The following is a 26,640-nucleotide window of genomic DNA, read 5'->3' as shown; positions in this document are numbered from 1 at the left end:
ACAGATTAAAAATGCCCAAGGCGAAGCGGTCAAAAGTCTGGCTGTACTTCACAGCAAAGTCTGTTAAGGATCTTGGAGCCGAGGTTATTTGTGTAACCTCCAACAGCGACAAACACCATTAGCTTTACTATGAGGTCTATTCAAATGAAATTTTAAGCATGTTCTGATTTGTGCTTCACATCATTACTCTGTTTTAGAAACAAAATGTTCCTGTAGAACTCGGCATGAGTTTCCTTCAGTATTCCACTGAATCCACTGTAATCTTATCCCTTGCCACTAGCTACAACACAGTCCTGACGTATGATCAAGCCACCCTTGCCCTACAGTCACAGAGGTGACTTTTCATTCAGAAATTCAGTCAATGGGACATGTTTCAAGGTTCACATGGATACCTGTGATGCTAAATTGTGCTCTGAACTAAGGAAAAATCAGTGTATCACTTAACATTTTAACATAACGGAAATTTAGACCTGTGATGCCTGAACTCATGTTTTATGTTGGGTCCATACTGTGATAAACTGCTCTGAAAATCAGTTTCCATCCAGGATTATAGGTCTACATGTAGGTGTCATCTACCTGAATAGAAAAGCTTTCTGCAGAAATTTCAAAATGTAAAGACTTAATTTGAAAGCAATAAAACCCAATTCACGGGGCCTTTGATGACCACAAAATCATCAAAGACTTGCATTAATCTATTAACAAAAGAAACTTGTACACACAGCTATTTGATGCTTTCATATGATACATTTTTCCTATAATGAACATGACCTGTTCTTCTGGTTCTGAATAAAGGCACATACTCACCTCACCAAACAGCTCAAGGACTCTGCCAGTGTCTGCCAACAGTCCTATGCAGGTCTGTCAGAAAGATGCAGAAACAGGTTTTCAGGCAACAGTTTACCAAACGATGTTTCTGTCAGCGTTGTGTGACAATAGAATAAAAGCATATTTGTGCATCCACAGAACACGCATAATGAAGCTACTGGCAAAGCAGAAAGCCTGTCCACGCAGCAGAACATAAACGATGTACGCTGCAGAGTGCTGGCAACGTATACAGTGCAAAAGTGTTTAGAGCACGACAATTTGCTCCTAGAGCTAATTTCACCGCCATTTGAAAAACAGGCTGTTAAAGAAAACCACAGGGGGTAACATGATAATTGCACATGTGCCATCTTCATCAAACCCTCTCTAGAGCCTTTTCAGGGTCTCCACCTTCTTACTCAGCTGGCAAAGGAAATATTACCTCGTCCATACTGGCCCTTACTAAAGCAGCAAACTGCTAATTGTCCGATTTGTTCACGTGTCAGCGGATTCTAAATGGGGCTCACGAAGGGGAAAAAGTTGCTAGCGCAGCTGAGAGTGGACTGTTGGTAGCTGCGACCTCAGAGGGGGTGGCAGATCTTGAACAGCTCTCCTTTTTGGAGACAACTGAAGAAGGCAGGCAAGCCGAGAAAACACTGAGCAGTCAGAAGAAGCGAGAGCACTTTTTTCTCTCCTCTGAATGTATCTTTGTTGCCGCCCTTAGGGGATTAAGTCCTTGAGCATCGAATGGCACAAACTTGTTAAACCAACCGCGCTTTACTGAAGCAGAAGAGCCTGTGGAGAGCAGCTGTGAATCTATCAACCCTGTCTTTGACTGGGGGCATCACAAAACACCACGGCATTAAGAGCCTTCAAGGCTAGGCCTCAACGGAAAGAATAGCAGTATGAAAAACAGACATTATTGCAAATTTAAAAAGGGAGCTTGAAACTGGTTTAAATTAAAACTTTTATGTCTTTTGATAAGCCTGAAATAGTTTGCTGAAAAAAGAAATACATAAAATCAGCTTTGCTATCAAATTTAACTAAATACTGTCATTTGAGTGATGTTGCATTAACAATGACTTTAATTTTCAGGTATTAAATGCTTTAATTTGCTGCTCAAGAACAAGAACAGCGCAAAGAGTGTGAACATTTTCTGTCTCTGTGTGAGGTTGTGTTTACACACCACGAATAACAAAGGCTGAGATCAGGCTTTGGGGATCCATCTCAGTGCTTTCACCTCTAATAAGACAAGAAGGATGCCAATTATGAGCCCTTTGCTATGGTCTCAACTCCCAGACCTCTCCTTTAAATTGGGCATTTCGGCTGTCGATGTCTACAGCATGCCTACGCCATCCACCACCCGTCTTTGCAGAGAAGCGGCAGGGGGGAGACAGGAAACAGTCTCACAACAAGCTGCTTGTATTTTGGAAAGTTACACTGCAATGTGCTGTTGATTCATCATCAGCCGTCAATGACAGGAGGCCTTGAGAGAGGACGTGGGATGTTGTGAGAGGAGAGGAGGTAATGGATCCTTATAAACATGATTAGGAGGACACAGACGAAATGGAAGAGTGGGGAGAGGAGGTGGAGACCGTCATCTCTCACCGTGGACGTGATTTACTGGTGATCTATGGATGGATGTTTGAATTTATTTGATAAGGTGGTGTACACAAGTTCGCATTGGGATGCAATTTTGAAAAATACTGGCTATGACTCAGCTACGTTTTTAACCCTGAAGTCATCGTCACAGATGGCGACTAATACTGGGTTTGGGGGGAAAAGGACGTTTTGGGGAAAAACAAACAAGCTTCATTTTTCTCCCGAGATTGCTTTTCTTGGAACTTGACGTGAGGGTTTTGAAAAGACAGAAATCACATCCTTTGACAGGGTTAGGTGTTAGTTAGATCTCACGGGGTTATGTTTGTAATCAGTCGAAAATTCAGTAATAAAATAACTCTTGTATCACCAAATTCACTCTCCTTCCCTCTGTCACGTCCTCTTTCAGCATTAGGTTGGTGCACAACATGATGTTCTTTTGTCTGCTGCCATTCATCTGCGATCTTCAACAGAAGGACTAGAGCGAATAAAAGTATCGCACCCGTGATTATCATGACAATTACTCAGCAACTGCATAGTGCTACCTGATTCTTAAGAGCTGCGAGGAAAATAAACTGCATGCAAATGCTTTTGAATGTAGAACATAAGAGGCCTTTTATGGTTTAGGACACCAATAATTCTGTGTCCATGGCAACTATTATACTTGCTTTCTGTCATTAGTGCCCATATTTTCTTCAAATCTTCAGATACTCACAATGTGGTGTGTTTATCATGTGAGCTGCTGTTTTTGTTACCTATTTGTTTGACTGTGGACTCTGTAACCCAGCATACACACACACAGTCGTTTGTCTGCTGCTGAATCTGTATGGAATTTAAATAAAGTCATATTAATGCCTGTTTACAGTCACACCCATAAAAGGAGAAACACTTGGCAGCCCTGAACTGATATTAGCAAAGATGGTAAGTGTACGACTTCCAGGAGAAGAAAAAAAGTTTTTTGGGGGAAATTCATCAACCGATACATTAAAATTAGTTTAGGAGTCCTCTCCTTCAAAATAATAATAATGGATACTTTATTGATCCCCATGGGGAAATTACTTGTTTTTCTCTGCATTTGACCCATTCACTCAGTGAAGCAGTGGGCAGCCCACTAAGCAGGCGCCCGGGGAGCAGTGTGTAGGGACGGTACCTTGCTCAGGGGTACCTCAGGGTAGCCGTTAAGTGGATTCGAACCCCCGACCTTCCGATCATGGGGCGACCACTTTACCTACTGAGCTATCCCTGCCCAAAATATCCACACAGGAGGGTTTCTAAGATGATTGCTGAGTGGTCAGATTTCCTTCAAGGAGGAGTTTGTCACAGTTTACTTAAAAGATATTAAAAGGTACAATAAATGAATGTGTGACCATCTTTGAGCACCTTTCAGCTCTTTGCTTTGGTTTTTTAAGCTAACAGAAAAACACACAGATGGTATCACTGTACACTCACTGCATGCCATCAATCAGCTGACTTACTAATAGCCACAGCAGAGTATTTTTTGGAGGGGAAACATTTCTATAAAATCAGAGAGGACCATCAAAAACACTGAGCCAGCAAAAATCCATGTATACTACTCTTAGATTTACCTCGAGGTTTCAAGATGGGACTCCACAATGATCGGGTGCAGGTGGAAGTGCAGGATGCAGGGGCAGGTGGAATGAACAAAAGTAAGTTTTTATTTGGCTGTTAGCCATGAAACCCCCAAAGCAGGAAAAGGCCCAAAACAGAAGCATGAGGAACTCCAGGGGAATACAAAGACGACATGTGGGAAGGAATCGCCGGTGTCACTAATACGGGGCAGGAAGACGGGGCAAAGATATAAAGGAGGGAAAGGAACGAAAACCAGGAAGTCAAACCAAAACAAGATGAAGCAGAAAAGTATTATTCAAGGTAAAACAGGGATTAGCAAAAACACTCACACATGAAGACCAACACTAGGACTCACACCGAGACACATTTTAAACAGCTAAAGGTGTACAATTTATGACACATTATTAGGGCCACATTTTAAGAGAAAAACATTAGTGTTTAATTTGAGATTAAAGTCAAAATTTACCCGCACACACACACACACACACACACACACACAGACCGTGCAGGCTGGATTTTGCATATTTGATGCACTGTCTCAATCCTCCATCCATCTTCTGCCATTTATCTGGGTCCAGGTCACAGACACAGAGCAGAGACGCCCTGACCTCCCTCTCCCCAGTCAAAACCTCAGGGTGAATGCACTCAGACCCTCATGTCTGTTACCCAGCATCCTTTTCTCTCAGTCATGTGTGACTGAGGATTTCTTTCTTCAGGTATTTTGAAAAAACAAAACAAAAAAAACTCCAAGATGATGAAAGATCCAAAGCGAGTGTTTGTGAAGGCCAAAATCTTTCTATCAGAGTGCATCAACAACTCACGAGGCTGGTAAAACAGGAAAAACGAATGAACACCAAACAGCATTGATCACACGATGTGTGTGAACGCATTGATCCATCTTAGTCCTACCACGTACTCCTCTGAACTGATACTAAAGCCGGCATGTTTTCCAAGCGTAGACAGTGTTAGCAGGAAAGACGAGGAGACAGCTAGGATATATGCTGCCCAAAGCCCTGTTAAAAATACAGAGAGAGGTGAAAGGCTTATCAGAAATATCTTCAAGGCCTGTACAAGGTGCAAAAATATTCATTTGCTACGCCGTCTTTGTGAATTTGGAGTCAGCACAGTTGAATATGCAAATGTAGTTGAAACCCATTCTCTGATGTTTTTTATTTTTTGTCTTTCTGCTGTTGACGCCACCGCGAGGAACAGAAGACGTGTTTTCTATGTTGTAAACCAAAATCTTTTCACAGCACATCATCTGATGGTCATTCTACTGGTGACAGGTAAGAAATGTCAAGGTCAAAGTGACAAAACAAAACATTTACACAAATAACTGGCACTGCAGCACTTTATAGAAACATAGGAATGAATATGAATGGAGACAGAAACTATTACTGATAATTAATTCCCCAGAGGTCACAATTCCCTTTTTAGAAATGCTTTGGGTTTGGAAACACAGACATGCATTGGACCCTTGCCTTTTCGTGTATTTTGAGATCAATATTCATATTTTCAGTCTTCTCGTCATTTGATGTTTGCAGGGCAAGCCTGCTGAAGGCAAACAAGAAAACCCAACCCATCAGTGTCTGATGGATTATTTAAGAGGTGTGACTTGGTATATATGTATTGTCGTGCTCTCACACAAATAAGATGCACTCACCATTCAGCAGCATCCTTTTCAAATGTTTCAATGAATATCATTCAAGACTCAAAACTTTATTTCAGTGCAGAAAGCCGGAATTTGCATTGGCGAACTCACATAACCCCAAAACTGAAGCAAATCCTGGAGACATAACCACACCGAGACATAAAACAGGCAGTAAAAAACATAAAATAACTGTAATGAAACAGTAAAGCCTTTATGTTTAAATAAACAGAATGAAGAAAGTCCCTGGTGTGATGCTACCAGCACTGTAAAGCAACTATGATATGTATCAATTTGCATATTATTGTATTGTTTTATGCCTGAGAATAATAGCTTAACTTCACAGAGGTGGATGAAGCTCTTACGATTGCATTTTTTTTTTAAATAAACCACTTCGTCCAACTTTTTCACCTATTAAACAAAGACGCTGCCTCGCCACATGGTTATTGCGAAGCTGGGGCTTATGATGTCCTCAGGCAATGATGCACAGAAGAAGCTGTAATTAGCTTTACCTGGAGATTCATGTAACACAGAGCGATTCTCAAGGACTCACATTTGTTACAAGACAACCTCAACCCAAGAAACACTCGTGGAATAGCATTCTTTCACGTTTTCATTCTTTGTTTCATGTGACCTTGGTTCAAAGTTTGCAGAATACAAATCAGTGCTGGTGAGTGTGCTGGATTGCATTTGAGTTTGAATGTTTCAAACTAATAAAGGGTTCATTCATCAAGCATCATCAAGAAATCAGAATGTCAGCATACTCACCCTGTCCTACCTGAAAGCTTTGTTAAGCCTGGACAATACAGCAATTCTTTTTACTTCTGTGTTGACTTTTTGAAGCACTTCAAAACTGCTTCATCTGACCAGGCTGGCTTCCTCCACTGTTCTGATACCAGCTCCAACATTCACATAGTTGGCTCTTTCAGCAGTGAACAAGGATCAGCACGGCACCCTGACTGGTCTGTGCCTATACGAGCCCAACACACTGTGATACTCTGTATTCTCACACCTTTTCTATCAGAACCAGTATTAAATTGGAGTAACAGTAGCTCGTCTGTTGGATGGACCACACTGGCTGGCCTTTTCAGGCCTCTCTTCGGTTTGGATTCAGGAGACAGACACCAGAGGTGTGGACTCGAGTCACATGACTTGGACTCGAGTCAGACTCGAGTCATTAATTTTATGACTTTAGACTTGACTTGAAAAAATGTTCTAAGACTTGTGACTTGACTTGGACTTTTACACCAATGACTTGGGACTTGAATTGGACTTGAACCGGTTTACTTGAAAAGACTTGATATTTTACCCCAAATATAAAATTTAACATGCATATTATATAGAGATTGAAAATGTGACGTCATTCACGGGTAGAACCGCAAAGGATTCTGGGAACTCGTGGCAAGCGGTACTACCGCACGCAGGCTTTCAATTAAAATCAGTTATACAGCGATAAAAAGAAACACAAAAATGTCAAGAAGCTGTTGTATTATTAACTGCAATAGCCGGTCGCATGACAGCCACGGGAAGCCGACGGGTAAAGAGATCGGTTGTTATCGGATTACGACGTTGAAGAGAAATTGTTCGAGCCATGTTTCCGAAGTAACAAAGAGGCGACTGGATTGCAGCCATTCAAAGATCAAATATAACGTCCCAGAACACTCCAGCTCACAGGTTAGTCTGCTCCAAGCATTTACATGAAGGTCAGTCTGCTGTTGTAGTTAATGCGTCATTTTCTTAACATAATTGGTGATATAGGTTACAAGCAAGTCTGGCGCTGAACAGAAATTGTCGCGCTATGCTCCTTTGTTTATTGTGCATAAATAGTGAATTGTCCTGACACAATATTGCGTTTCGCTTCTGTTATTATGGTACATTGACAAAAACATATACTTTTATTCACAGGATAAAACAGTTGTTTTGTATCACTAATTGCCCAGTACGATTACAGCATACAGTATTATTGTCACTGCTACATTTCTGTGATGCTACCAGAAATTATTTCCACTACTAATTAATTATTGTTGAGCTCAAAGGTCCTATTAATAAACGGTTAACGAATGTGTATTTATGACGACGATTTGTGAGACTGGTAAACTTATGATACGTACGATGGTCTTTACTTTCTACACGGTGCATTTCAAGGTCCTGCACCCATCTGTCGGTAAACTGTACCTGGGCTTGTTGCAGTGACCTGACGTTACTAAACTTCATGAGTGTATGCGCTCACTCCAAGAACCGTATGATTATAAATATGCTAAGATGAGATGGCTGACTTCATCTAACTAGCAAATGTTTTCCAGGCTACGTTGGTGATACAGTTTTTTTTAATGTGTATGATATTTTTGTCATGCGATTTTTAAAGCCAGTCCTACAATCGCATCCAAGAATAACATGCAGCTTATCTCAGAACTGTCGGTGAAAATTATTCTTGGAGCTAGGTTTAATTGAGCTGCATTTTAAAGAGGTGCAATTTCACAATTTGTGTATATTTTCTAAGTTCACTATTTTGTCATGTGTTGAGAAAAACACAGATTTAAAAATTACATGGTCTAATATTTACATTTAGCATAACTGCAACATGCTTTTTTTCGTTTGTGTTTTTTTTTAAAGACTCGAAAGGACTTGAAATTCAAAGTTTCAGACTTGTGACTTGACTCGAACTTTTACACCAGTGACTTGAGACTCGACTCTGACTTGCCTGACATTACTTGAGACTTGACTTGAGACTTGAGGATAAAGACTTGAGACTTCCTTGAGACTTGCAAAACAATGACTTGGTCCCACCTCTGACAGACACTATCTCTACGTTTAAGATTAGGCTTCAAACTTTCTTTTTGCTAAAACATATAGTTTGGACTGGATCAGGTGACCCTGAATCCTCCCTTATTTATGCTGCAATAGGTGTAGGCTGCTGGGGGATTCCCATGATGCATTGGGTGTTTCTTCTTCAGTCACTATGTGTTAATAGACCTCTTTGCACTGAATCATACTTGTTATTAATCTCTGTCTCTCTTCCACAGCATGTCTTTATCCTGTCTTCCTTCTCTCACCCCAACCGGTCGCGGCAGATGGCCCCGCCCCTCCCTGAGCCTTGTTCTGCCGGAGGTTTCTTCCTGTTAAAAGGGAGTTTTTCCTTCCCACTGTCACCAAAGTGCTTGCTCATAGGGGGTCATATGATTGTTGTTTTTTTCTCTGTATGTATTATTGTAGGGTCTGCCTTACAGTATAAAGCACCTTGGGGTGACTGATGTTGTGATTTGGCGCTGTGTAAATAAAACTGAATTGAATTTACTTCCTGCAGTCATCAATGAGCCTTGGTCACCCATGACTCTGTCACTAGTTGACCATTGTTCCTTCCTTGGATGACTTATGATAGATACTGACCACTGTAGACTGGAAACGCTCCATACGAGCTGGAGTTTCGGAGATGATCGGACCAGCTGCCATCATAATTTGATCCTTGTCAAATCCTCGCGCTTGTCCATCGACTTAAGGACAAAATGTTTGCTTGTTCCCTAATATATCCCCTGATGGTGACAGTTGTAGTTATAAGAGAACCACAACCTCAGCTTGCTAACCATGCCCAATATGAGCACCTCTTAAAGCCTGAAAAAGAAAACAGTGCTCTTAATTCTGTGTCAAAATTAGACTGGGGTTAAGCTCTCCAGCACCTCTATGCTCCCAAAACTCAATTTCACAGCAGTATGAGATATTGATTTTATACAGACGCAGTCATGTCTGAATTGTTACATTAGGACTTGGTTAATCTCAGGCCTAGAGAAACAAGTGAATATGGCAGGCATGAGCCATAAATCTACACCTCCCTTATATTGCAAAAAAATCCTCCCACCGTAGCTCCACACTGCTGATGTATTAAAAGCAGCCAGGCGTAAACATCTCTTGATAGACTTGGGGGAGTGCGAATCAAACTTCCTTCTTGTTCTGTATGTAAAATCACAAACCTACTGCAGCTTGCAACATATATACCACACTAATCTTTGTCACTGAACAGAAACAGCAAAGTTAAACACTTGAATTCACTGCAGGGGAGGGGGGGGGGCGTTAAGACCTCAACAAAAGAGAAGTTTATAATGTGTGTGTGAGCTCAAGTTTGGCAAACATGTGGATGGCCCTGTAATACAGCAATGAAGCTGTCGCCATGGCGCTCAGAGGTGGTCACCCATGTTTGAGCCATGAAGGCCTAGTACAATTTTTCACAGCAGCATTGCCATGAAAAATACTGGTGAGGACTAGGGATGGGTACCGGTGTCCGGTGCCATGATGGCACCGGTTCTGACATAAACGGTAGTAACCAGACCGAAAAGCAGCGCACATTTCGGTGCTTTATTTCTGTGATTTTTTTTCCTGAGCTGTGACACACTTCTAGCCAATAATTTTACGTTTCCGAGGATAGTAGGCGGGCCCAGGTACGTACGTTCTTTTAGAGCAGAGCTACAGATTAAAAATGCCCAAGGCGAAGCGGTCAAAAGTCTGGCTGTACTTCACAGCAAAAGATTCAAACTCAGCAGCAACAAGTGCTTTAAGCTGATACTGTGCAAAGGAGGTAACACCTCGAATCTGATGAAACACCTGGCGACGTATAGCGTTCTTTTAAAAGCCGAGAAATGCACCGTATTTGATAGCTTGCTGTGAGACCTCACACCGAGCACATCTACTGCGGGTGTGGTGCCTGTTATCGGACCCGGAGTTAGCAACATTCCCGAAGAGGAGAGTCCTGGCCCCTAGCCCTGCCAGTGTAGCAGAAATGATGAGGATGATGATGCAGCAGCAGCCGTTCTTCTCTGCGTGAGGAGCTTAATGTTGTTCGTGTGTAATTTACGTTGAGTAGGCTAACCACGTTATTACATTAATGCATGTAAGGTGAACTAGCAAACACCGTCGTAGTTACATCAGGCTGTCTTCTTGTTTGATGGCAGATGCTCCCTTCACCCTGGCCAAAAAGGCTAAAATGACCAAAGAAAAAGTGGAAAACAGTTAAACATGAGAGGTTTTTGGACAAAGTTTGTGTTTTTTTCCATTGTTTAAGCACTGCTTCCAGCCAAGAGTGATACCATATATGCCCCATAGCTGTAGAAAAGGCTAACATTGTTATCTTTTTACAAAAAACCAGCTGAACATGAGAGGTTTTTGGACCAATTTTGTGTTCTCCATTCTTTAAGCACCGGTTTGAGCACCGGCACCGTTTCAAAAGTACCGATTTGGCACCGGTATCAGATAAAACCTAAACGATACCCATCCCTAGTGAGGACTGGTTACTAGGGATGGGAATCAAAAACTGGTTCTTGATGAGAACCGGTTCCCACCGTTTCAATTCCTTGGGATTGTTTGCCATTTTTGCAAACGATTCCCTTATCGATTCCAGTCGCCCCGAATGACGTCACCACGTTGCGGAGCGTCATTTACCTGACAGGAAACACGGCGCCTAAGTGGCTTAAACGCTCAAAAGTTTGGTTATACTTTTCGAGAACGATGACAACAGGGCAACTTGCAATACTTGCAAAGTAGATATTTCATTTAAGGGAGGAAACACTACGAATATGCAAAAGCATTTGCTCACAAAACACGCAATGACCTTAAATGAATGTCGTGTTTTTAATTCCGCTCCGGACTCGTGACTCTCAACCCTGCAGCAGCGGTAACGTTTGCACGTCCTCTCCCGTTAATGCGGCAGGTAAATAATCAACTAACAGTGCATATTATGTTAGTGCGATCTGCCTTATTACAAACCTGCCATTACTGTGCATTTAGTGACCATGATGAGAGAGACAGAGTCTGGCTCAGATGCTGGCAGTTCTCGCTGCAGTCTACCGGTAGCGTCTCCTTTCAGGCCAGGATAGACGAATGTCACCGAGCAGTGACTCAGTTTGTGGTCAAAGGCTTGCACCCGTTTGCCACAGCAGATGATTTTCAGTAAGTGAATGTGTTTAATTGTAGGCAGGGACATTACTGGATATTCTTGTGTAATTGCTACAGAATAATTTATGTTATACTTTGTTATTGCTACAGAAGAATATTTATTTTATTATTTTACATTTTTTTCCTGGGGACCCTGTGACACCCCTTTGAAGAGCCGTAGGCTGGATCTCTTAAGATCTCACTGTTGGGTTTGTAAGGCCATGTTACTCCTAAGTTTCTATCTTGTTCAAAGAGAAGATATAAAACAAAGTTCTAAGCTAATCGACCTTAGTGTTCTCCTTTTTTTAAAAAAGAATTGATAAGAGAATCGAATCGTTAAACAGAATCGAAAATGGAATCGTGAAAATCGTATCAATACCCATCCCTACTGGTTACAGTCCTCACAACTTATAAAACTGATAGTGAGTGGTATCAGACATTGACATTAGCTGATAAAAGCCAAGGTTTGATTCTGAAAATCTTTATACTGAATGTATCAAACCAAGGATCTTTTGCTTATTATGTAAATGTGTGAGCCTCTATATTATTGAGCCACACTGGTACGTTAGCTGATCAAATGTTGTATCTGTAATACTGTGCACTATTCAGGTATGAATGAAAAACCAGGCATGATTGTCCACTGAGATTACAAACTACACAGATTCACAGCATGTAAGAGACTAATAAAGTTGCACAGAAAATTATTACTTCAAGGTACTGCTGCTAAAGGTGGTTCTACAAGCTACTGATTCATAGGCGGATATCTTTATCACACAACTCTATAATAAACCTGCAATATCTATTACCTAACTTTCACTTTTATCACCAGGGGGCAACATTTTAATAGTGGGTTAAATCGTGATCTTCTTTCTTGTGACCAGCATTACTTCAAGATGCTTATTGGTTCTTATTGAGTTTCCCAGTTAAACAAAGTTTACACTGACTTGCTGCACACTGACTCGTGGTACACACTGATACAGTCTGATGATAATTAAACTTTACTCGATATCTCTTCATAAATGCTTTCGACATAAAGTCATAGGAGTTGTTTCTTCATGTTCTGTTTTTATCTTTAATTAACTCAAGAAGATTTCAAAGTATTTTTAAAGAGTATATTTAAAAATCTGTGATGCAAACGCTCTGATCGACTGGGGCATTACGTTGAAATACAGATAAAATACAAACAGACTAGAAAAGGAGTCAAAGAATGTTGGTCAATACTCAAAAGCTGTGTAATAACTAGATACAAGACTCAAAGATCTCACCAAGTTCATATAAACACGGGAAAGAATGACCTTGTTTGCAGTTGTTGCAGTTTAGTAGCTAATATTTACTAATTAGCTCTATGCATTTTCCATCTTAATGATTAGAAAAGGCTGCATTTGGGAAGAGAATAAAAAAAAAATCTTTGTTCTGAAAGCAAATGTTAAACTGTCTGTACTTTGTATGCTTTCATCTTAAGTGTAGGAGGAGGGATTTTCCACGTGTCAACATCACCAAAGTCGAGCTCATGCTGGGACTTTGCCATTTTGGGGGATTTGGGGGGATTCAAACACTGAAGTAGGTACTGTTTTTGAATCAAAAACATCAAAATCCTTAAGTTTCTTCATATATTGTTGTTTCTGTTCTTTTCAGAGGTGCTCTGAATACTTGTGACTTCGAACAGAACAAAAAAAACATGCAAGCTCACTTTCTACATCTAAAGAGTGACATGTGTTGTTTGACATTGGAACAGGGTCTCTTGCTTTTGGTTTGTTTGCATGCTAAACATGTTACCTGTGCATTATGTTTATATGCAGTATTGAATTCTTGTTCTACAGTGACCTTCTAGGGAGACACTTTTACGTTTCCCTTTAAAAAAGCACAGGTATGCATGCCAACAGTAAGGACAACTGTGTTATGTTAAGCTTGTTGCAGTCTCCGTGTTGTGCATGCTGGCTCCCTGTCATGATTTACTGGGACACTTATGAAACAGAGGCTTTCTTAATAAAATTTGTTTCACCTGGTTCATGCTAGGAGACAAAAACAGGTTTGTTAGCCAGCCAGCAGAGATAAGCAGCTAACATGGATGCTATAAAACATCAAAAGGCAAATGCATTCAAAGGTGCCTGTCTCTGCACAATTTCATGCATTGCACTGCTGCCACGTGATTGGTTGAATGGATAATTGCTCAAATAAGCAGCTGTTTAGTGTGATTTTTGTCTTTTTTGGAAAGAGATTTTAACTGGTTTTGTTACAATGTACACCTGTCAATGTAGTCCTGGTTAAAGTGAGCTGTTTAGAGCAGGACTATGGTTTATCACAATCTCATTATTAGAACTGAGGTAAAACTAATGCACACCAAGTTCAACGGAGATTTTGAGCTATTACTATGTCACCTCTGCAGACAAGTGGAGTGGAAAGAGAGTGTGGACCCAAATGCAGACACTGATGAACGGCAGAGCAAAACCGAAACTGGGAAGAACGTAAAAAACAAGCACAAAGAAACTAAAGACCCGAGAACCTAAGATGGAAACTCAATGGGTGATACGCAGACAATCTGGCAACAAACAGAGGAAGACAAAGGCCCTAAATATTAAGAGGGATAACGAGAGAATGAGACACAGGAGGAGAGCACAGCTGGAAGAAATCACACACACGAGACCGGGAGGAAGCAAAACTGAAAACACTAACATAGCACACAAGACTGTGCCTATCTCATGTTTCCTGCTTTACTTTGACAAAGACACGCACTTGATACTGAAACAAGGAGAAATAAGGAATTTGGCGAATTTCCCCTTTAAAGTAATCTCCTTTCGTGGACCTCTGTACTGTTTTTGGGAAGTAGATCACAGGAAGTCCAGTCTGGCATGCAGATCAGGGGGTTATTGTCTTCCTCCCCTCGCACCCAACCAGCCATGGCAAATGACTGTCCCTCCCTGAGCCTGGGTCTGCCAGAGGTTTATTCCTGTTAAAAGGGAGTTTTTCTTTCCCACAATCACCATCCTGTCTCCCCAAACAATCCCCATAAATCCCTACAAAAATGGAAAGTGAGGCGTACTCCCAACCTCTTTTAAATAGAAGGAAGGCAATCATCAATCACTCCACCCGGTGCACCAGAACAGCAGAGAAAAAGTAGGAAGCAAACACAAGGAACAGCAACTGTACTGAACAGACTTTGTGTTGGCACACAATGCCACAGTTCATTTGTGCTTTATATTTTCCCTCTGATGTCCCGGGAGGTTACAGTACAGTTACTCCTCACCTGATGTTCTGCTTTCAGAGTGGGGAAGTGTGGACTGTTCAACTCCAGACTCAGCCCTCATCACCAGTGATGCTCCTTGATACAAACTCTGGTCAGTTTAAAAAACAGATGTTGATGTTTGTTCGTAGCACGGGTTCGAGGTCTGTGGTGAGGTCGTGCAGTGATAGAGAAGCCGCTCTGAAAGCTGACTGGGCGCCCCCGATAAGATGACCTTCAATGGGAGAACGGCCAGATTTAAATCAGGCTTTTGGTTTTTAATTTTTTTGATCACACCTCCTATAACACAAACATGTGTTAGTGTTATAGGAGGCAGTATTAGTCGTGAGCGGTGCAGGTAGCAGTGTTTAATATATGTCATACAAGGTAACGCTTTTAATTAGACGGTGATGTCACTGGAAGTTTATAATGAATTACTAATAGAATAACAACCCTGCCCCGTTTGTCCTGATGCATAATAATAGGCCCGCATGTTCCATATTCAGCAAGCAGCAATAATTGCATTACCAATCTGCTCATTAGCCAACTCACAGACTCCCCTCGCTCTCACTTTTTAAGTGTAAAGTCGTATTCAAATTAGAGCTACCACTCCAGACAGCAAGAAGCCTTTATCTAATGCTGTGGCATCCCTACCACGCTGTGTGCCTGCATTTCAAGGGGAAGATGATAGAGCCTATAATCTATCACAGAGAATACTAACCACTTTCCCCCAGCAGAGTTGAAGAGGTGAACTATTTCCCCCCAAAGGGATCTTTTCAGAGACTTTAATATAGATGAAAACATTCATCTTTTTTTGTGTTGCATGTGGATATGGAGGATATCGATTCGGAGGAAGTGAGCGGACAGTCGTACAGAGGATGTCCTCTAAAGCTGCAGACGTTTTCTGTCGGTTCGGGCTGTGGCGCCAGCAGGGAGGGTTTCACAGAATACTGAGCATGTCTTTTTCCCCAACAAAGCAGGGTTAATTAAAGCCTGGCATTGATGATTAGTCCTTATTAACGAGAATGCAGATAAGTGAAACCCCCTCTGCGTTTTCCTAACACGGTGGAGTGGGGTGGTACAGTATGACTTACACCATCTGTGTTTTCATGTCCAAAGTCAAAAACCCTGATTAGAAATACTGCTTTTAATAACGGAGGTTTTTTTTTCTCTTTCTTCCTTTCCTGCTGCTAAATGGCTTTGAGTCCTGGCAGCTGCATGAAAATGCACTGAGCAAAGAGGAAACTAGAAAAGGAAAAAGCCGGAGTGAGAGCACACGCTCTAAGCCCAGGCCTAGACGAGAGTAAGAAGGAATCCATGCAGCACATTAGAAGTATTCCCGAACAAAAGCAGAGGCAAAAAATTATTGTAATTGATTTCCACACTGCCTCACTCGCCCTTCTTTTAATTAATAATTACTTTAAATGAGCACTCAGCAACGCACTGGCTCTGAAAAAGGCACAGTGGCTATTTTTATATGCACAAGCCATTTATCGCTTTTTTTGCTCGTGTGTCCGCTGACGATGCGGCTAAATAAGCGACTCAGATACATGTACTGCTGCAGAGCCAATCAACAGAGCACACGGGACGTGCTGGAGCGAAATGTCAGAGGAAGACATCAAAAAATACAAGCCAATTAGTGGCTGTGCATTGATCACTCTCTCTGCTCGGAGATGGACAAAGCCTCAGATACTTGTTCATCACTATATTGCTTTTGCACTGTCGTGTCAAGTTTTTCTGCCTGTGCCAATGGAAAAGCCTGGAAGCTTATTTTTTTTTAAGCCAACCAACTGTAAGTATGCAAAACACGCAGAGGTTCCTTTTTTATTATTCTGCGGCGGGGCCACTGTTAGATGTTTTTCATCAGCCTTGTAAAAATAGCTGCAGGACAGACCATGGTGTCCGATTTTATACATGCAGATTTAAGCTTTTATGTCTTTAAGTATAAAATCAGACATAATTATCTTTGATTATAATTTTTCTTCTGTTCCGTCTGAAAACCATGGATAAGTGGTTTAATACCGCCTGCTTTTCATTTATATGATGTTCTTTACACTCCCGCCTGACCCTCGTGCACTTTCTTATGTTATATTACACAATAAATAATAATCAGTTTAATAATAATTTAAAATATGTCTGTAGCTCATGCTAATAGGACGAATTTCATGCTAAGACTAAAACTGATACACAAGAAATCCCAATTTTTCCTCAGTAAAAAAAAAAAAAAATGAAGTTTTACTACTCTTGTGTCCTTGTCTAGTCTCGTGTTTTTTGTATTACTTTTCCCTGGAACACTCTCTCACAGTCTGTTCTCTGAAACCTAAAGAGGTATTATGGATTTGATCAACTGGTCTCTGAATGCTATTGACACCCTTTTCTCTTTTTTTTTTTAATGTCCTGTTTGGATCTTTAGCCATCAGAATTGTTGTCTTAAGGCCAAGAAAGATACCAAGCGGATTTATTTTACCAAGTGGATCATCAGGGCCTTGCCATATTGGTCCATTTGATTGACCTTTATTATAATTATGAATTTATTTTATTTTCAGTTGCTACAAACGGGACAGACATGACTGGGGGATAGGACAGGGAGAAAGAATGAAAGAAAGAGAGGGAGAGAGAGAAAACCAGAGGGGAGAAGAGACGGTGAGAAGGGGGGGAAGAAAGAAAAAAAAAAAAAAAAAAAAACACCTGGATCACCTGTATGGAGAAAAAAAACAGAAGAGAAAGCAAACAACAAAGAGCAACATAATAAAAAAGGTAAGGGTAAGATGGAGCCGCCATTGCGTGCAATAGGTCGGCAGCCTTAACATGAAATTTCCCCTTGTGTGACTATTAAAGGTATCTTGTAAAAACTGCAATCATGTTTCACCTTTTAAAGTTAACATGGTGAATGAGAGCAGATGCAACAGACAGGAAACAACATTAGCATTCATTAAGAGTCCTGTTAGTGCTAATCTGATGAATGGAAGTCCAATATCTCCTCTCCATTCAGCTCTCTTTTAGTTCCCACTTACTCCTGAGGGAGACGAATGGCTTTTCAGTTGCAAAGTGCTGAGCTATGTTTATCACCAAGATACTAAAAATTTATTTTTGCTAAAATATTGATAGTAAACAAAAACAATACGCTGAGAGACACAAAAACGCTGAAACTCCACTGCAAAATCAGTGATTTTGTCTTTGCTGTCTGGTTTTTTTTTTTCTTTTGTCACTTTTAACATGAAAAATATTGTCATGTTCAAGAAATCTGTTTGAGCTGATGTGGTGGAAGCACCCATCAGAAGGTAGGCTGTGGCATTTGAATGACGCTCAGGTACTCAGGGGCCTAAAGTGCGTCAGAAAAACACCAGAAAATGCTGCTCATTGGACATTTTCTCTTTTTCAGAGCATTCTCTATAAAACCCATCGATGGTTGTGTGGGTTAATCCCAATATGTGAGCAGTTTCTACAGTACGTTGGTACCAAGAATGTTGCTACATTTAAAGTCGCTTAGATCACCTTTCTTCATCAGGCCTTCTTGACTATGACTGCAGGAGTTGCTGCTATGTGATTGGCTGATTAGATATTTGCACTAATGAGCAGCTGAACAGGTACCTAAAAGAGTATAAATCATTACAATGGGATAAATAGGACTGGAGATTTGATTGGTTTTCTGTAAAAAACATTTTAATAACTTTCTGTATTAAAAGGTTTAATAAATTTTTCATGGTATTATTTCCTAATTTTATTGATGTAAGCGTCAGTTGAAAAGCCAAATAAATGTCATGGTCTGGAGTCTAATGACTCCGAAGCTGACGTGGGCTGAGGCTCACAGGTGGCTTGACAGGCAGCTGGTGCACAGGACCCCATCGCACACTGACCTCTGGTGGAAGCGAGGCGGGTTCCACTGGTGCGCCAACCCCCAACTTAGCCAGGACAGGTCTCTCCCTTACGCTGTCCAACGGCTCCAGTTGCACAGGTCCCTCCCTCGCACCGACCTCCTGCTCCAGCTGCGTAGGACTCCCCGCACACTGTCCATCAGCTCAGGCTGAGAACATCCGTCCGCCGCTTCGACCCTCGGCTCTGGCAGAGCAGCTCCCTCTGGCACTCTGTTCACCAGTTCGGGTTGAGCAGGTGGGAATGGAGGTTGCTCAGCTGCCCCCTTCCGGGTGCCTTCACCCATGGTTAAAGGTGCGGAGGTAGGCTGTTCCCTGGCTGGCCTCACCCTGGGGGCCGGCATGGGAGCAGTCTGGACATCAGCCACTCCCATGCAGTTGAGGGATGCTGGTGGGGGTGTTGGCGAGGAACTCATCACACAAGCCACCTGTTTAACATGTCAACAACCAGCAGGTATGTCCATCTTTTATATACAGACTTCGGCTGGATAACTTAAGAGTATGTGTTGATCAGCTGCATCAGTTATTGAGAAGAACTGTTATAAATGAAATCTAAATGAATAAAAACCTCACACATACGGGTGTCTTTTTCCTTTTCTTCTTCTGTTTGATGTAAATATGTCTAACCACAAACGAGCTCCTCCAGGAGAGGAAACCTGTGTTTGTTTTATATAATAAATCTGTCTCTGATCTTATTGAAACTGGGCCTAAATTTGAATAACAACGAGTCAAACAGTGTCACTCTCATCGCTTACCTGGAGAAATCAACTAATCCTAAAATGTTATTCACATTCAGAGCTCCATAATTCATATTACAGGATTAATACGAGTAATGTACATATTACATTATTCTGTTGAAACAAGTCAAATAATAACATACACAAGTTTTGAACATCAGGTGACTTATAGAGGCTCAAGTTTTGTTTTCTAATGAATACACAGACATCTCTCAACACGCTGTGGATATATTGGTGGGATACGCTTCTTTATTCCACCTTAAATAAATTAGTAACAAACTACATGTTTTCACATGTTTACTTTGGCCTTCAAATGCAGCATATTTGCCTTTATTTAAACCTCAGAAAGAATAAACATGCTTTCAGGTTTTAAAGAAAATCTTTTCACAGGAAAAGAGCTGCTCCTTGGAACTCATGACATTATGGTGTCTTTCCATAATGTCCCTCTTCCTCTGTGGGAAGAGGGAGGGCTCAGTGCCAGACAGCGAGATTGAAACCCTGGAAATGTCCCTGAGTGGCACTCAATATAACCCTACTAGACATTTCTTAAATTCAATCAAGATGAACTGAATGATTCATGATCTTCGTACATGATTGATAATGTGACAGCCATTGAAGTAGCCCAGTAGCCATCCACCAAGACACGGGCAAAAAGCCCAAAGAGGTCCCTCACAGCTGAAGAGCAACAATCTGCCTTCGTCAAAGAAAAATACTTGTGTGTGTCACTCTGAATGAATCAATAAACCGCCTCCTAAGAGCTCCTCGAGCGTCTACAGACAAAGGCATTTTTAAGGTATTCAGTTCCTCTTTTTTGTTTCATCAAACACACAATGGACTGGGAGAGCAGCGCTTCTGAGTCAAGACTGTGATCCAAATTACAACCCTGTGATCTGATAAGATGAGCAATGCTGTTCTCACATAAAAAACCCAACTGTATAATATCAGATAAAGTCGTTGATACATCAGTCACAGTATAGGTGCACCCCTACATTTTAAATCCCTAAACCTAAAGTCACTGTGTGTAGGTCCAGAAGTGACAGGTGGAATGAGGCCTATTTAAATTTTGGGTCTCTGGAGTTCTTCAGAAGAACTTTGTAAAAGGTTTTATTTAAGAAGAAAAAAACAAAAACAGATGGCGAGCCGGTTAGGCTGAGGAAGGATTAAAAATTGAAACAGGACACATCTTCTAGATTGTAAAAATTGGTCTATTTAGCAAATGGCTAAGATAAAACTTTCCCTTCGGGGGTCAGCTGATGTAACAACCCTTGTTAGGAGGTGGCGTCCTATTATTGTAGTTGGAGAGTGCAGCGGCAGCCATTACAGTCGAGCACGTTGCTCTCCGTACGTCTGTTTAGAGAGACCATACCATTGTAATGGGCTGCTGCCGGCAACTACCTAACCCCGGCACATATACGTATGGATACCGTAGAGACGTGGAGAACTGGCTTGTATGTTATTGTTCTGTTAATGCTGAATAAAGGTCTGTTATTCTATATAACTGACTGGCCTCTGAGTTGTCCAGCTAACCTCCACGTCACATGCCCAATGGATCTGCTAGCCGCTCCTTCCACACCAGACCGCCATTACACTATAACATGGTGGGCATGACATTATACCACTATATCTGCCCAGAACTGGCCACCCAGGTGGTTTAGAAACCAAAGAAAATCAAAGAACCATGAAATTCATCACAGGACCTGCGGTAGTACCAGCAAAACATGGTTAGCACAGACCAAAGGCAGCCTTTCAGGATAAGACCCTCACACAAACAGTTAACCGATGTGGCAGTAATGTTAGGTTTGGAGTTCCTTGTCTGCCTCGGGGACAGGCAGCCTGCATGAATTCTTCATATATCAAAGTGTGCTTGACAATAATGTAAAGCCATCTGTCCAAAAGATGAAGATGAACCTAAAGTGAACCTTTCAGCAGGATACTGCTGCACCAAGGATTTATTTAATGGAGGGCTGGGGAGTACATACAAGAAATCATTTTGTATGAAAGCAGAGTCAAACTTTTCTGGAGACCAGTGTTAACAACTTATTATAATCACATTATCACCACAATTAATGTAACATTTTATGTGATTCATATTCTTTTTATTGGTTGTTGATATTCCCTCTCTATCAGAGATGTAATGCTGTGTGTTCAAGTACAGGAGTAACACATGAACCAAGTCACAGCCATAGATATGCCTGTGCACCGTTTTTCTTCACAGTCAGTGAAATGCTTCACAATAAAAGCAGTTAAAAGATCTCTGTCTACTCAAAACTACAGACCTTTGGTGCAGAGTTTGTCTAAACATATTTTTATTTGTTTTATAACAATATATTTTGTTTTTATTTTTAACATCTCTAGATATGAAGCACTGAAACGCTCCTCGACCCTTTTCTGAAGCAGCTTTTTGTCCCCTCTGATGCCTGTATAAAAGCATGCACGGCTTTACCTTTTTAGCATCATTTAATTGGATAAACATGCTTTTCTGAAGAATCTGGCTGGATGCGGTGCAGAGTTGGGCTTCATGCACAGAACGACTGGTAATCTCATTCCAGAACTGACAGTGGGCCAGTGGCAATCAAATGTAATGGAACAAGCCTGGGGATCAATACAAGTCAGTGATCGCAGACAGACAAAGGTTGTTTAGTAGCAGGCAACACTAATTGAAATCAATGGCTAATCTGATGATAGTTCTTAACCTTTAAACCGGTGAGGATTCATAAATGAGTGAGAATCACGGCGAAGCAGTAGGCGAGCTGCCGTCTCTGTACAATTACTTTGCCCCACAACACCTTTATTTTCCTGCTGATTCAACATTTCAAGATGTCCAAGTAAGACATTTAGTGAGGTTACATCGCCCAGGATCAATACAGAGGGAGCACTAACACTCGGGTTTAATGGTGATTCTGCTGTTATGTGGTGAAGCATCAATAAAATGATACTGTTAAATAAAACATGCATGTGGATGCCCCTCTGTGGGAAATCCATGATGTGCAGGAAAGGTTGTTAAGCTGGATAGTGATTTGTTCACAACAGAAGTGCACGGGATGTCCATCAAAACGACTAAGTGTAGTTTACATGCAGTTACGTTTAAATCCCTCAACATCTACCAGGCCAATGACGCCTTATCAAGGCGAGGGACAGTGTTTGCTTACTGCCAAACCAAGATATTCAGTTACATCCTCCTTGTAATATTTGGGACTGTAAGCTTAAAGGGATTGTTCCAGAATGGTGGTGTATTATGCAGGGATGTGCAAAATTAATTTGCTAGATCATTTTTTATCTTTTTACTTTATTAACACCAGTTAATGGTTCAAGCATGCTGCCACTAATCAGCACTGCAGTCCTGACAGATAGCTACATCACTCTACCTGAGCCAAGAGGTTATAAACGAGAGAGGTGGGAAGTCTTAGCAGTCCAGGTGACAGCTGCATGAACCAGCACCGTCGGTCGGCCGTGTTGGAGTATTTAATGCAGAACAAACACAGCTACTTTCTTAAAAGTTGTTACAATGAAGCAATTAAGATCCAACTATTCAATATTTTCAGTCTTGTTATCTTAACTGCACTTTATGAATAGTTTCTAATGCAAACTTTTGCCAAAATTCTCTCAGCTGTCAGGGGAAACCCCCACACTCAGCATAGCGCCACCTGGTGGTGGTGGTGGCAATTTTTATCATCTTTAGCCTGTGTCCATTTATCAGAAGTTATCACTTATGAACAGGCTACAAGTGAGTACGTATTTGTATGGCTACGAAACAAAAAACTGAGTTTGACATTTGCAAAGACAGAAAAAATAAATCCATTTTCCACATGTTAATCTAGAAGTGTGAAAGATAAAGGGGAAACATTTTGTCACATATAACCGCTCGGCTGAAGCCATGAGTGAACCTTCTGTTCAGGTATGAGGATATTACCTACAAGAAAAGGGAGCTGCTAGCATTAGTCATAGTCAGAAAACTAGCCTGATATTATTTATGTGCAAAAAAACTACAATCCCTTAGCATTCAGCAGGTTGCATGAAATGGTGGAACAAACAAACTGTCATGGTTGGCTGTGTGGCAGGCAGGCAAGCAGGAGTGGTGGATCCAATATGCAGGACTCAGACACAGAAGTAAAACTTAAAGCGCAGCTTTATTGCTGGAAAACCTCGTACTAACTAAACTCACCAAAAGACAAACAAAAACGCTGGTGGACTAAAACACTGAAGCAGAAACACTGAACTGGAGCTGGAAACAAAACACTGGCAACACAGAGGCAAAACACACACAGCTTGTTGAGGGTACGACGCAACACTGACTCAGAGAAACACAGGGTCTAAATACACTGGGAAGTAACGAGGAGAATGAGACACAGAAGGAGAGCACAGCTGGGAGAAATCAGGACTGACGAGACAAGCAAAGCAGGACACATTCACATAAGACATGGACCTTCAAGGTAAAACAGGAAGTATGACACAGACGCGAACTTGACACGGTGGAGACAGCAACTAAGACACACAGAGACATAACCAGTAAGGCAGAAGACTCGATGAACCAAAAGACACAGAGGGAAACTCAAACATGCAGACACAAACTTACACAGAACAGAGACATGAAGGGCAAGGGATCAAAACTAGAAACCATAGAATAAATCACACACAAGTACAATAATACAAAAAAATCACAAAGAACTAAAACGCTGGGTCAGGAGACCCAGGACCCTGACACAAACAACAAAAAAACTTTCATGCCAAGACCAAATTTAAAATTAACCTCTAGAAACGTGCTTATTTAGCATGTAGCTAAAAGAACACCCAACCCCAACTCTAGAGGGGTCAGTAGTGACCTGCAGGGTGTTTTAAGGCAAAAAAAAAAGCGGTTGTTAATTCATCGAAAAGCCACAGTCCATTCTGTGTAAAGGAATGAGGCACCAATCGGGCAGTAACTGCTGTGACAGCTCGAGAAAGGAAGACACGACTTGAACCAGACGTTTTAATCCCCGGACGTCAATAAGCAATCAGGCAAGTAAAGCATATATCAAATACAAATTGTCAAGACGAATCGTAACAAAACACACAAATGTGAAGGCAACGTCACTCTGAACTGAGGGATCTTTTTCTCCCCTCATTGGATTTTTTTTTGCAAAGCTCCACTTCACAGCAGATGTACATAGCTTTATGATTACAGCTCCAATTATCAGCCTGCAGCCAAAGTTTCATTATGCAGTCCAGTGTTCACAGAAGAGCTCCTCTCCGCTTGAGTTGTAGGTGAGTAGGAGTATACTACAGAGACATCAAGTGTGCTGTAGTGAGATAATTAGCACAGAGGGTTTAAGCTGATCTAATGTAGCTCTGTGGAGAAACAGCATGAAAAAAAACCCGAACAAACTACTCTATCTTTGTATAGTGTTCACTGATTTATTATTGACCCTGGCTGCGGTGCCACAGAAGCAGCAATGATATTTCAGCGCGTAGGAGTAAAAGCTTCAGATGGAAAAACGTGTAAGAGGAGTCTTCGCCGATCGCCCTGTGGGACATTAGATATGCATTCAGACCGGCACGCTGTCGTACCTGGCTCCTGTCAGGCTTGTCTGAATCAAAGCGATCTTTTATTTAGATGAGGCAGAATCTTTTATTTCCTTCATCATCTGTGAAGTCACATTTTCAAACAAGACATGATATTCCATTTGCACCAGCTGTTGCTTGGTGACAGCTAGTTTTCCGCAAGGTCTTTGGAAAACTACAAAAGGGAGATGCGCATTATACTATCAAAGTAGTTGGTGCTTTCTTGTCTCATTTGAAATCAGAACAGTGCGTCTGTATTTGAACAAGGCTTTGATTCATGCACAGACACACTCGCTGATCCCTCTGCTTAATCCCCCCATTGGCTGGGACAAGGACACGTTGACAATTTAAGACCTCTTCCCTCAAATTCTCTTAAACAGTCCTGTTGACCGATCACAAATTCGTTTCCGGGATTTAGAAACATGCTTTTAATTAATCAGCTTGTAACGGGCAAACCCACCGGGTAAATATATTCTCAACAAGCTGACATTTCCTCAGAAGGGCTAACAGATCCGTCGGTGATATCCTGGAAAGTTTCAACCGCACTCAAGTTTGTTTAACTATGTTTGTACAGCATGAAGTGTTTAATAACTCCAAGTGGGACTTAGTGGTTTGGTTTTAGTTTGATTCACCCTCATTCTTTCTGTGAATGAGCAAAGCTTAAATCATTTGCCCAGTAGGCTGTTCTTTATCAGATATCAGTGGCATTATGAAAACTTTCAAGATTCTACCTTTATTAGATTGAGTAGATTAGCTTCATCCAAGACAAAGAAGCCTTGTATTAACACAAGTATCCTACGACATACAGTTTAGGTATATACCAGATCTGTGGGCTAAATGCTGCAAAAGCCTTTAGCATAAGCTAGTAGCATCTTAATACAATGTTTGTTGAATTTTTCCACCTCACAGACTGCATATAAAAGATGGACATAGCCACTGTACCACTGTTTATTGATTTGGACTTTAGCATTAGCATACTGGGCTCCTACAATGGCAACAAAGGAGGACGGTGAAGTGTTAAACTAACAGACTAACATCAAACTTGGTTTCTGGGTTTCTGCAAAGTGCTGATAACGTCATAACTCACATGAAATAAATGCCAATTGCATTTGGGTTTTGAGTCATGTTTTCTTTGTTTCCTCTTTTTGTGTTTCACAGTTTGTGTTTTCTCATTTTTGCCCTCCTGTTTTGTCTGTTTCGCAGCGACTTTCTGTTTCATTTTGGTAATAATTTCATCTGTCCGTTATCTTTCTCACCTTCATTATTATCCGCTCCGTTTCCACCTGTGTCTCCTTTTCTATCAGCCCTCAGAGTGCATCTACTCCTGTCTTTGTTGCTTCGTCTGTTTACTCACCAGCTGTCTGCCTCCTCCTCTTCCTCAGCAGCTCCATTGCTGTTGTCCCAGTCAGTTCAATAAAGAAACTTTATTTTTTGCAGCCTGCCCCTCTGCCTCCATCACGTCTTACATTTGGGTCCTTCCTTTGAATGGCTGTAAAACAACACCTTATGTTTGGTAAGCTACTTAAGCCAAACCTTGAAGTTGATGAGCTGTTAATAGGGTTGCCAACCGTCCCTTAAAAAACGGAATCGTCCCGTATTTCGAAACAAAAGTACACGTCCCGTATTGAGCTAATAAGGGACGCACTTTGTCCCGTAATACAGTGAGAATCAAAAGTAGTCTATAAATGTTTATGGAATTAACGCTTTGTTTGAAAA

Source organism: Mchenga conophoros, linkage group LG6 (genome assembly GCF_057382185.1).
Source record: "Mchenga conophoros isolate Kocher_MC1m ecotype Shallow Benthic linkage group LG6, M_conophoros_male_GT1.1, whole genome shotgun sequence".
In the NCBI taxonomy this organism is placed as follows: Eukaryota; Metazoa; Chordata; class Actinopteri; order Cichliformes; family Cichlidae; genus Mchenga; species Mchenga conophoros.
The sequence above is the reverse complement of the archived record's forward strand: the minus strand, read 5'-3'. Positions refer to the sequence as shown.